Source organism: Mercurialis annua, linkage group LG7 (assembly GCF_937616625.2).
Source record: "Mercurialis annua linkage group LG7, ddMerAnnu1.2, whole genome shotgun sequence".
NCBI lineage: Eukaryota > Viridiplantae > Streptophyta > Magnoliopsida > Malpighiales > Euphorbiaceae > Mercurialis > Mercurialis annua.
Window position 1 is genome coordinate 15822024 of NC_065576.1, and position 13617 is coordinate 15835640.

Genomic DNA, 13617 nt, shown 5'->3' on the forward strand with positions numbered 1-13617 from the left:
GAACGGACAGGAGTAGATCCTGACATCATTTGCCATAAGTTGCAAATCAATCCAGAAACAAAGCTGGTATCACAAAGGAAAAGAAAGCACTCGCCAGAGAAACAACTCGCCATATCCGAGGAAATCTAGAAGTTGAAGGCAGCGGGAGTCATAAGGGATGTACACTACCCAGAATGGCTCGCCAATGTAGTGATGGTGAAGAAATCTAACGTAACTTTCCTAATGTGTGTAGACTTCACAGTTCTCAACAAAGCGTGCCCCGAAGACGCCTACCCACTCCCGAGCATAGATAAGCTCGTAGATTCCACCGCGGGGCATGAGCTCTATTCTTTCCTGGATGCAAAGGCGGGTTATCATCAGATCTACATGAACGCCGGTGACCAGGAGAAGACTTCTTTTATAACAGACCAGGGATTGTTTTGTTATGTTCGAATGCCTTTTGGCCTGAAGAACGCAGGTGCCACTTACCAACGCCTCGTTAATCATATGTTCAAGGATCAGATTGGAAAAAATGTAGAAGTGCATGTAGACGACATGATTATAAAAAGCAGAAAGGCGAAGGAACATTCGGAAGATATAAGGCGAGTAATGAGAACACTGCAAGAGTTCAACTTAAAACTTAACCCGAAAAAGTGTGTGTTTGGAGTCCCAGTCGGAAAATTCTTAGGATATCTCGTCTCCTAAAGAGGAATTGAAGCTAACCCAGACAAGATTGAGGCGGTCTTACAAATGAGCTCGCCTAAAACCATACATGATGTCCAGAAACTCAACGGGCGAATCACATCACTAGGACGTTTTGTCTCATGCTCCGCGAAAAGATGTCTTCCATTCTTCATACTGCTGAAAAAGACGAACAACTTTCAGTGGACGGACGAGTGTCAAGGGTGCGTTTGACAATCTAAAAGCATTCTTAACCACTCCCCCTCTACTGAGCAGACCCGAATCAGGAGAGGTCTTATATTTATATATCGCCTGCACCGAAGAAACGGTAGCCACAGTACTAATCACAGAAAGAGAAGGCGAACAGTTCCCAATATACTACATCAGTAGGGTCCTACATGATGCTGAACTGCGATATCCCAAATTAGAAAAGCTGACATTGGCGCTATACTCATCTATACAAAAGCTCTGTCACTATTTCGAGTCCCACCAAGTGATAGTCAGAACAGATCAACCCCTGCGTAAGATTCTCCAAAAAGCAGAAGTAAGCGGAAGGATAGCCGAGTGGGCAGTCAAGATAGGAAGCCTGTGTGTCATTTATAAGCCTAGGAAAGCAATGAAAGCACAGGCGTTGGCTGACTTCATCGCCGAATTAACCAACAACCCAGAGGATACAGTTGAAAAAGCCAAAATATGGGAAATGCATGTAGACGGAGCCGTATGTTCGGAAGGAGCCGGTATAGGAGTAACCATAAGAGGACCGGGATAGGCCAGATTGGAATTCTTAGCCAAATTAGATTACCCGGTGTCAAACAACGCAACCAAATATGAAGCTGATAGCCGGGTTATGTTTGCTGAAGGAATTGGGAGTGGAGAACGCCAACTGTTACAGCGATTCACAGCTAGTGGTGAACCAGACGACTGGAACTTTCGTGGCCAAGGAACCCATAATCAAAAGATACCTGGCCAAAGTTCACACTATCTTCAAGAGCAGTCAAAGTCAGAATTAGAATTTACAGCAAATCCCGAGAGAGGAGAATAGGCGAGTTGATGAAATCGCTAAATGGGCGGCAACATGAAACGAAGAGAAACTCGTCAACATACCCTTCGGATTAAAGAAAAGCGCCTCCATCGAGGAATTCGAAGTCTTTAACATCGGGGATTCACCTACATGGATGAACCCGATCAAAGCATATCTCGTAGAACGAACCCCCCTAGAAATAAAAATGGAAGCCAGAAAGATGGTAAACAAAGCATCGAAGTTTGCTATCTACGGCGAGTTCTTGTACAAAAGATCTTTCACACTCCCTTGGCTAAAGTGCGTCTCAGAGCACGAAGGCGAATTCATTATATAGGAACTTCACGAAGGCGTATGTGGCGTGCACGATGGAGCAACAACACTGGTTAGAAAGGTACTACTGCAAGGGTATTTCTGGTCTACCATCAAAAACGATTCCAAGGAGCTGAGCAGAAAATGCGAAGCATGCCAAGTACACGCCAACGTGCCCAGACAACCCGCCACAGAACTGACGCCCATATGAAGTTCGTGGCCGTTTGCCCAATGGGGAATGGACATTCTGGGCCCCTTCCTCAAAGCCACTGGACAAAGGAAGTACTTGGTAGTCGCCATTGACCATTTCACCAAATGGATCGAAGCCGAACCACTCACCAGAATTTCCCAACAGAAAATCACAGATTTCTTTTTTAAACATGTTTTATACAGGTTTGGAGTGCCGAAGATCCTCATCACCGATAATGGAAAGCAGTTTGACTCAGCAAAGTTCAGGGACTCATGCGTAGATTACCACATCGATCTGCGCTTTAGTTCAGTATGCCACCCACAGACGAACGGGCAAGCAGAAGTGGCCAACCGCATCCTACTAGTAGGACTCAAACAAAGACTGGATGAGCACAAGGGAAAATGGCCAGAAGAACTCAACAACGTCCTCTGAAATTACCGGACAACACCTCATGAACCAATAGGTGAGACACCCTTTTCGCTCGTCTATGGAACCGAGGCGGTTATCCCAGTGGAAATCGGAGCACCAACGGCAAGAACAGCACCGGAAACATTAAATCAGGAAGAAAACGATAGCAGACTACGCAACAATTTGGATTTATTGATAGAGAAAAGAGACAATGCAGACATCAGGATGCAAGATACAGACAGAAGATGGCCCGTCACTTCAACAACCGAGTCAAGCCAAGAACTTTTGAACTAGGTGACTGGGTCTTGAGGAAAACCGAAGTAATCAAAGGCAACGCAGGAATCAGAAAACTACAGTCAAATTGGGAGGGCCCCTACATCATCTCCCGTATTATTAAACCATGCGTATATCAACTGACAGACGCAGACGACAGGCGTGTACCACACACTTGGAACGCCAACAACCTTAAGAAGTTTTGATAATCGCCAACCACCACTGGTTAATGGCCATCTCGCCCACGGCCAGTGGTCATCTACCTTCATAGCATAGTATTTGAATTCCCTAAAGATCACCATAGGTTAATGGCCATCTCGCCTATGCCCGATGGTAGCGTTTATCTTTCATAGCATAGTATTTGAATTCCCTAAAGAGCGCCACAGGTTAATGGCCATCTCGCCTACGCCTGGTGGTAGCATTTATTTTTCATAGTATAGCACTAGTTAATGGCCATCTCGCCCACAATCAGTGATCATTTACCTTTTGCAATGTATTCGAATCTCCTGATGTCACTTTCAATTAATGATAATTTCGTTTCTCTACAATTATAATTCGCCTTTACAAGCTCAGTCATTGATCAGTAGGCATCATATAGAGCTAAATCGGTACAAAAAGCTTAACAAAGCACGTAAAAAAGACGAGTCAAAAGAACTCGGCTAAACTCACACGACTAAAAGAGTAAATGAACTCAGTCAAATTTAAGCTTCAAGATAAGCAAAAAAGCATGACCCAAAAAGAGCTCGGTTAGCATATAAAGCTTAACAAAGCATATATATATATATATATATATATATAAGTAACTCGATCAGTACACAACAAAATAAAACATACATCTACAAAACGGGCGAGTCCTAAATCAGGAGCCTTTAGAAAGCTTAGAGAATGTAAAAAGCAACAACACAAAGGAGAAACAGAACACAACAATATATATATATATAGATATATATATATATATATAATGGACATTGTATATAAAGCCAGGGCCGTACCCAGCAAATCTTGTTCAAAAAGGATAAAGAAATCAGCAAAATTACAAGGGGTACAAGGGGAAGATGGAGAGAATAAAATATTTTAAACAGCTAGTGAGGTCTCGGGAACTTTCTCCTCTTCTTTCTGCTCTTTTGACCCCTCCCCCACATCCTTCGGCTGAGACTACTCATCGGGATTCCATCCAAGTCAACTAGCAGATTGGTAGCATAGTCATCCACGCCGATTGTGGAGGGAGGCGCGCCATGATTAGAGCCGCCAGCAGCAAGAGGCGAAGGCACTACAACAGTAGACCGAAGAGCCGGACGGTTGGCCCCATCAGTGACTGTATCAGTTACCAGATCTAGATCGCCCCATCGCTCAAAATCGAAGTGAAGAGCCTGGGAATCAGGAACTTCACTTTGACCTCCAACAGCCAACTCGTCAAGGATCACGGGCTCCTGATTAGAAACGAGTGCATCATCATCAGGAAACTCATTAAAAAAAAATCAAAGTCGCCCCAGGATATAACTCAGCTACTCGCGCTTTCACCTGACCCATGTACTGAATGACCTGATTCGCCATTTTCTCCTCCGCTTGCTGGAATTTCTCCTACTCCAAAGCAACCCGTTCTAAAGACTCGGCGAGCTTAGTCTGAAGAGACACAACATCCGCTTTGGCTCGGATGAGTTCTGCGTTGGTAGAAGACAGTTCTAAGGAGGCAGTCTTTGCCTGTGACTGTTAGGTCTTCTAGGTGAGTACTTCAGACTGGGCCTCTGTTAGGTCAGCTTTAAGACGAGTCACCTCCAACGAATGCTCGGCCAATTGACTCTTCAATTTCTCAGTCTCGGTTGATAGTTTTTTTGGCTCAGCTTACTCTTCCGGTCCTCCTCCAACAACGAGCCATTCGCCAACTTGAATTTCTCCAACTCCGAATTAATGCCATCCAGCTTCTGTTAATACGCCTGCTTAAACAAGTCCCGCTCTTGTCGATAGGTGAGTATCCCCTCGCGCATCTAAAAACAAATTATCAATCAATTAACAAATCATACACAAGTACAAGATACAGATAGAGCATGTACATACCAGGGACACATTACATAATAAGTAATCGTCTACACCCCGGGCGGTCATCTCATCAAACATTTCTTGGTCAGCCGGAAGTGAAGAACCAAGGTCGATCTCACGAGACACTCGGGGATCTGAAACAGAAGCCTCAGGCCCATATCTCACCAGGATAGCAGGAACCATGGAGATCGGTTCCATAACAGCACCCACCTCCGGACTAGCCATTCGAGGCTTTTTCGGCAACGAAGGAGAACCAGCCCTCCCCACAGACAGATCGCTGGGCCTCTTCCCGAGAGACTTTGGGATCTCCTTGGGCGATTTACTTGTACCAGTCGGTACATTTGTAACTGTTGTAGAGAGCTTAGTGGGGCGTTTCGCATCCTGGGCAACCGGTGCCTTAGGAGGACGCCTTTGGTTCAAAGAGTCGCCCGTTGCCACTCGCGCATTTTTTCCGGGTTTCTTCCCCTCCGAAGCAGTTTCAGGCAGTTTTGCATGAGGGAATTTAGCCCCAACAGCCTTCGATGCACCTTAAGCAAGCTTAGCAGCAACAGGTGGTTTCAAGTTAGCCACTGCATAAAGACAGAAGAGACTTAGTCATCATACACAAGTCGCCTATTAAAGAAAAAAAAACAAAATCAAAAAAGTTCGTCACTTAAAACGATGGCAAAATATACCATTTGACTCGCCCACACCCACATCTTTTAGCCACGGCGGAACCCACACTCTTTGTGCCCCGTTTTTTTATAATGGTAGGGCATTTTCCAGAAATGCTGGAAAAGCAACTCAAAGCCATCTACAGGCACAAGGGAAATGAGATGATCAGCAACAACAAACTCCTCGGGTCTAAGATCGTAGTCCGGGACTTTTAGGATACTCGCCTGGAATGCCTGTGAGACCTTTCCCCACCCGCCTTCAGTAGGATATTTGACAGTAAAAAACCGATCTTTCTAATGTTTTATAGAAGAGGGATAGTCATGGAAAATCTTTTTACGACTCTGGAAACTAATGAACTCATCATCAGACTTCTTAAGGACATTGTACAGACGCCTAAGAATGGTACAACTGAACTTCAGAGAATACAGGTCGCACAGAATTATAATCCCCATAATATGGCGATACGCATTGGGTGGAGTTGACCAACCGGAATACGGAAGTCATTTAGACACTCTTTAACCGAGTCTATGAGAAGAATCCTAAGGCCCACATCTAGCTGCTCAACAAAAACAATCGCCTCATCCTTTGCCAGCTAACGTCTAAGGCACTCACGCCTGGCGTAAACCTTATTTCAAATTTCTCGGGAATCCCGTACAATGCTCGAGCACTCTCGACATGATTGTCTCCTAAGAAACATGGAAAATCATAAAGAGTTTTCTTGGGAGCAGGCTTAGATTTACTTATAGGCCGGACGGTTTTAGCCCTAACCCTTTTTGGCTTAGGAGGAACTATGGAAGACGAAGGGAGGGATGACCTATGACCTAACGGAGGCAAATCTGGAGGAATCTCATCGTCATTCTAAGAATAGGAAACGGCAACACTGGACTCGCCCCTATCACTATCTACCTCATCCTTAGACAACGCTACTACCTTTTCGTATCTCTCCCCACTAAGATTAGAAGAGTCCGACTCCCAGGAACCTGACATTTCATCCATGTACACAAGGCTAATATAATAGAGAAAATTGAAAAGAAGAAGGAAACAAGAACTTACTAGTTAACTAGGCAAAGTAAATATGGAAAACAAAAGAAGCAGAAGAGGCAGGTAGCATGAACGAGGAAATCTGTAGGAGCAAAATACAAACATTTGTTAAGCAAAGGAAAAAATGTTGAAATGACAAAGTGAGGATATTTATAAGAGAAAGGGAAAACGAAGGGTCGAGGAAGATCAAGCGGTTAGATTATCCTCGTGATGAACGAAACGTATGCAGGAAGCCAAAGGAAAACTGAAGCGGCATCCAATAAAACCATGACGCGTGGAGAGCGCGAAACTTGAATTTCAAAATCAAAAACCGAGCCTTTAACTCGGACCGCCGGGGGGGACATCAGTTACCGACCAGTTTCTACCGAGCTCATAATATAGATATGGCGAGCTCATTCCTACTCTCGTCCGCAGAATGGGCGAGTCGCTAACTACGTCAGAGGCGATCGAACCACACAAACCGTAGGATCGTGGGTTGCTCCAGAGTTGTCGCTGAACGTGGGCTTCACACGTTCGATAGTTACTTCCCTTCATATGACTATAAATACCTGGAGATTGACACCAAGCAGAGGTTAATCACTGTTGCACACCCTTAAACACTTATCCTTACCATATACATCATACTAACTTCATCATCGGAGTGGTTACCAGGCAAAACCTGCCTGGTTCCTTCTCACATTGTTCTTTGTGTAGGAGATTGGCGACTCACCTCAGAACGGGAGCTATCACTAACAGTGGCAGTTTATTTCATTGTGTACTATGTATTTTTTGGAAAATTTATGCATGCAATTGCATGAACAGTGTATTCTTCGATTTTGATCATCTACGCATGCAATTAACCAATTTATTATTTTCGTTGTTTCGAATCACTAATGATTCGAATCTTTGAATCATTAGTAAATACGTTATTCACCAATTATAATACATAATTTTATACCCATATCTATTCGCTCAAGCTACACAGACCCTAAGAGGAAAGATGTGGAGTTTCAAATCGGAGATTATGTTTTCCTCAAAGTATCATCGATGAAAGGAGTAGTTCGTTTCGGAAAGAAGGGATAATTAGCTCCGAGGTATATCGGATCTTATTAGATCGTGGAGCGCGTAGGCTCAGTTTCCTATAAGCTAGACTTGCCACTAGACATGTCGCAAGTTCATCCTGTTTTTCATATTTCCATGCTTCAGAAATATGTATCCGACCCTTCTCGTGTGATTCAGCCGCAAGCAGTAGATGTGAACGAAAAGCTATCATATGAAGAGGAACCAATGCATATCGTTGATACACAAGTATGACAACTGCGGACAAAGCAGATTCCCATGGTGAAAGTTCTTTGGAGGAATCATTCCGTGGAGGAATGCACGTGGGAAACAAAAGAGGATATGAAGTAGAAGTACCTATATATATTCGCTCAAGGTACGTGGCTTAAGTTTTAAATTCGAGGACGAATTTATTTCAAGGGGGGTGAATGTAATATCCCGAATATTTAAAATAAATTATATCGTGCCACGTGTCATGATTTTCGATAAATTAAATCAAAGAGGATTTACTTTAATTATATTGGAAATTTTGAATATTATTTATTGAGCAGAATTGTCGGGATTAAGGGAAAAATAAGAAAATTAATATATAATAAAATATAAATTCTGTGATGATAATTATTTCGCCAAGGTCCGCGAAATATTTATAGTATTTATGGTAAAAGTTTCGTTTCAATCGAAGAGCGTTTAAAATTCGGACGCGGACGTGTTTTTGGGTAAAATCGTAATTGTAAAGAGTTAAGGGGCCAAAGTATAAATTGACCACGACAATTAGTCAATCCTTATCGCTTAAGGATTCATTTCCTTTCATTTTGAAAGTTCCAGAGACTTAAGAAAGGAAGATAAATTCCTTTCTTCCAAAATCATCGCTCCGCACCGTTTCTCTTCGCGATTCGCCGTTTTTGATCTGAATTCGACGGTTTTTGTTTCTATGTCTTAGTATCTCAGCTCCGATCAAGGTAAGCTTATCGTTTTGGTATTTGGTTTGTTGATTCGGAGGTATATCGGTTTGAAACAATAGGTTTTAACCGTATCGTATCGTTTAATCGTTTTAAACTCGTTTTGAGCGTTTTTCTTATGTTTCCGACTAGCTTGATTGATGTTTTGATGACTCTATTGATTTGGGGTGTTTAAACGTTGAGTTTTGAGGTCAGAATGACTGTTTCGGGCGGCTGGGTTCGTGCCCACGGTGGGGCACAACGTGCCCAAAATCAGAGCACGTCGTGCGGGGGCACGACGTGCCCAAAGGAGGTGCATAACGTGCACCTCCCAAAACTGAGGGGCACGTCATGCCAAGGAGGTGAACGACGTGCACCTCCCATTTTTTTGAAGGGAATGACGTTCTGAAGCCATATCTGATGATCCCCCGACCCGATATCGAATTTCGGGCTCCGAAAATGCGAAATCCGGATGTTAATCGAGTAAAATATAACTAGTGGTTTGAATTGAGATTTAATATGGATATCAATTGGTTTTCTTATGAAAACCTAATTACTATATCGGGAATCGAATCGAGAGGTATTAAGAAACGCAAGAAGCATGATTCGTTTATCGGAAAAGATTACGTTTGAAGCACGACGGTTTATGCTTTATGTCTTGTCGTGTCTTGAGTCAATTTTAGAATAGGTTCCTGATTTGAGTTTGTTTGTTTATTATCGTTATAGATCCGAAGACTTTGCTTTGCTTTTGCTGTTAATAGCAAGATCTGTGAGTTTGTTTATTTACTTTTAAAGTTTTTAAAAGTATATCGTTTTTATATTGCAAATGCTTTATATCATTTATTTACATCGCACATGTTTACATCATGAATGTTTATATGAAATTGCATACATATTTGGATTTGAAACCAGTATAGATCCGATGGAACGTGACTTCCTACTGGGCGGTAATAGGACTGCGTGATCACCAGTTTTGATTCGAGATGATTATGAAAAGGGCCCATGATATCAAATATCAAAGTTAGAATATGTGTCGAATTGGATACGAGGTTTAATTCGGTTAAACTATCTCGGAACCTGTATCCAGTGGGTTTAACTCGGTTGAATTATCTTGAGACCCACAACTTAGGATTAAGCGATGGTAGAGGTTTAACTCGGTTGAACTATCTCGGGACCCTACCACTTGGATTGATTTGATCGATAAATATAGAAAGCGTACGTTATGATCATATATGGATAAATATTTGGAGAATAGGGTTTCATTCAGATCTGTTACTTGGCTGCATTTGATCGAATTGTTTACATTATCGATTTTATGTTCTCTTTAAATGCTTATTAGTAACTATGCAAACTGACTCAGTATATTCCCATATACTGAACCCTCACATGTTTACATTTCAGGAAGGGAGTATTTTTGAAGAGTCGGACTTCTATTCTTGTTCAGAAGTCTGATGATTTTGAAGTATGTACAGAAACAGTATTTTGATCGTAGAGCTGCAGTAGATAGGAGTTCTAGTACTTTATGTTGTATCAAATAGTTTTAAAACTTTCGTACTCTGATGTTTATAGATCGTTTATCGTTATGTTTATATGCGCATTATCGTTTGATCGTTGTTGTCATGACACATATGTATATCTGTCATGCATATCGTTTAATCGTTTTTGAAATTATCAATAGATCGTTAGGCTTGCTACGAGTTTCAGGGCTACCAGTCCCATTCCCTAGCGCCGGTCTCGGCCCATGAGATTGGGTCATGACACAAACAAGATTCGATTCTAAGTTCAAAAAACCCGGAATTGCTTTTGGAAATTTCTGATCTCTAACGGGCTTGGGCTTCAGGGCCCGTATGGCATGGCAGATCATAAAAATGGATTTTAAGCTCAAAATACATTAGGTGTGGCCCAATACAAATAAAATAATTTCCTACCACTAATTACAAAAATTATGGGTTCAAATGGGGCCCAATTCCGAGCTCAAAACGATTCCAGAAACACGAAAACAAGTTCTGGAGCGAATCTAGAAGATTTAAGAAGAGTTTGAGCTGAGGAACGATGACGCCGACTGGATTGGCTCAAATTCCAATAATAGTGGCTGTGCCACTTAAAGTGGCGGCGAGGCCACCAAAATCCGGTTCGAGGGAGTTCGTCGTATGGTTCGGTTTTCATGCAAAAACAACGCAAAAACGAGCAAAACATAGAAAACAACATACTAGAACATTCTAGGATCGATATACAATGATTAAAACTGATTTAAACATCATAAACACATGTTTCTAGGTTGATTTCATGGCAATCATGATAAAAAAAAACTAAGAACATGGCAAAGATGGCAATTTACGGCTATATATGCGGTTTTAACATCAGATTTGAACATATTTGGCATACAATAATTAAAAATGGTGGAAGCATCTTATAAACATGTTTCTATGTCATTTTCATGGCAATCATGGTAAAAGACCAAGAACATAGCATTTATTATAAAAATATTGAAAAACAAACTAAACATGCATCGTATCTTATATAATTCAATAAACATGATAAATATACAACAAAAGATGATACGAGATGATATTGGGTCCTCAAGAGTACTGTTCTGAGTCTTTGGCTCGTTTTTGACAGTTTCGGATATAGAATCCAGCTTAGGATTGGTGTGTAGCAGTGCATGCTTGATTGATTGAGGCGTATTAGCTTGTTTGACTGGTGAAAAATCGACTGTATGTGTGATGATGATGGTGGTTCGTCTAGGGCAATGTAAATATTAGGGTTTATGTGTTCTGATACGTACTGGTGCCACCCCTAGCCAGGTAAATTAAGGTGTCTACTTATAGATTTAGAGTTAGACCTAGGGTTAACTAGTGTTAGGATTTAATTAGGAGTGAGAAAGTGCGTAAAATGATAAGTTTAAAAGGTATATCTTAGATAATTATTTAATTTGATTTGTATTTATCAGTATATGACATGTAAAAAGAAAAAAGAGTTAGAAGGCTGTTTTGGGTATGATCATTTTATCCCATCAAACTTGCAAATTGGCTCATAAACTTCAAAAATATTGTAATTAGTCCATTTTTTTTACTTAGACCATAATCTCTTTGGATTTTTATAGGTTATTTGCGGCTAATTACATTTCAATCCTTCAAGTTCTCAATTACGCACTAATCTAGTCTATTTGAATTCAGACATGCGAATTGCTAACTCGTCACCCAGACGAGTTTCTTTGGAAATATTCATTGTACGCTTCAGTCCCTTACTACTTTTACCTGTCTGAAAAAGGGTGTCTACAGGAATGTTCTCCTAAATAGAAATATGATTTTGAACATGAATATATTTCTTAATCCTCTAGAAGGTTTAAGTCTTCTAGATGAATCTAGAACCTCCTAGATTGTCGGTGTTATATTAAGATTCCAAATCTTTGATAAGATCTGCATTTGAAATTAGTTCTTTGTACTAATATTTTGGAATATCTTTGTTTACCATGTCTTGTGGGAGTCAGACGTCTTTGCTAGGCAAACCCATAGTGGCTCGGTTCTAAATGAACGAGTTCTATGAAACTTAGTTCTTTTATTACGAGCTTTTGGAGAGTTCATTCGTGAGTGGATCCCTTTTCTTTGACTTATTAACGTTTGGCGATTTCTAGAGGTCCACTTCAGTGGGCAGATCTTATGAGACTCGGCCTTCTATATTATCATGTGGAATCAGGTTTCCATGAATTCCTAAAATACAATATCTTATATAATATATATATAAGTCAAGGTTTTATGTGTGTAAAACTGTAAAATAGAAAATGTATTTTTTTTATTCATTAAAAAGTAATAAAGGATTTATAGAATATATATAGAATTGTAATTTATAAAATTATACATTATTTATAAATTGATTAATCGGTTAACCACAGTTTGTAATGCTCCAAATCCTAAACCTAAAACGTCAATCATAAAAGTTTAAAATTAAAATTTGAATCTAAATTTTCAAACCGATTAACTATATTTTTTAGTTTGATTTGCCAATTTTAATTTGATTAATCAGTTTGACCGATTTTTTTTTTTCCACTAGTGATATATGATTGTGGAATGAGACTTGAGCAAATTGAGGTTTTATCCAAATCTATATACTATAGTATAAAAGAGATCCAAAACACTGTACATTGAACAATGTTTTGGGTTTTTTTACTAAAAAATTCTCAGTATATAACAATAATTTCAATATTGCTGGCATAGTTAAAATCATTCATATATCCAGTGATGTAAATTCAGATATAATTTCATATAAATGTCCCTATTTTTCTATTAAATTACAATAAGACCAATTGCAAATGGACTTTCTCTTAAAAGGAAAGGACCATAATTATAAGATTAATTACAAAAGTAACATTCAATAAATACTGCTGTTTTTCTTTAATTGCTGAAAACGTCTATAAATATAATAGGGACTATCTTAGTGAAATTCTATGTATTGTTTAAGGGATAATGTCATAAAAATTCACGAACTTTACATGTTTTCTCAATTTAATCACGTTCTTTAAAACTTCTCATAAACATACACCAACTTTCATTTTTTTCCAAATTCATGCACGGTGCTGACGTGACACTCATTCATTAGTGCAATTTGCTGAGGTGTAAGTTATTTTTAACCAATAAATGAGTGACACGTCAGCACCATGTATGAATTTGAGAAAAAAAATGAAAGTTGGTGTATATTTATGAGAAGTTTTAAAGAACGTGATTAAATTGAGAAAACGTATAAACTTGGTGAATTTTTATGACATTAACCCATTGTTTTATAAGAATTCTTATAATTTTCATTTACACAATACTAAATCTTTAATATTATTTCTTTTTAGCACAATAATTTCAAAAGAAGTTATTTATGTTATATATCTGTTATTAATTTCTATATCTTCTAATGTTAAAAGAAAAATTTATTTTTTAAATTACAAAAAACAAAAGTTAACATTTTTAGTTTTATTTATATATCCAAAATTCTCATTTTCTTATATATTTACATAGAAAATTTTAATAAATTAATATATTTAAATTTTTTTTTACTAAAAT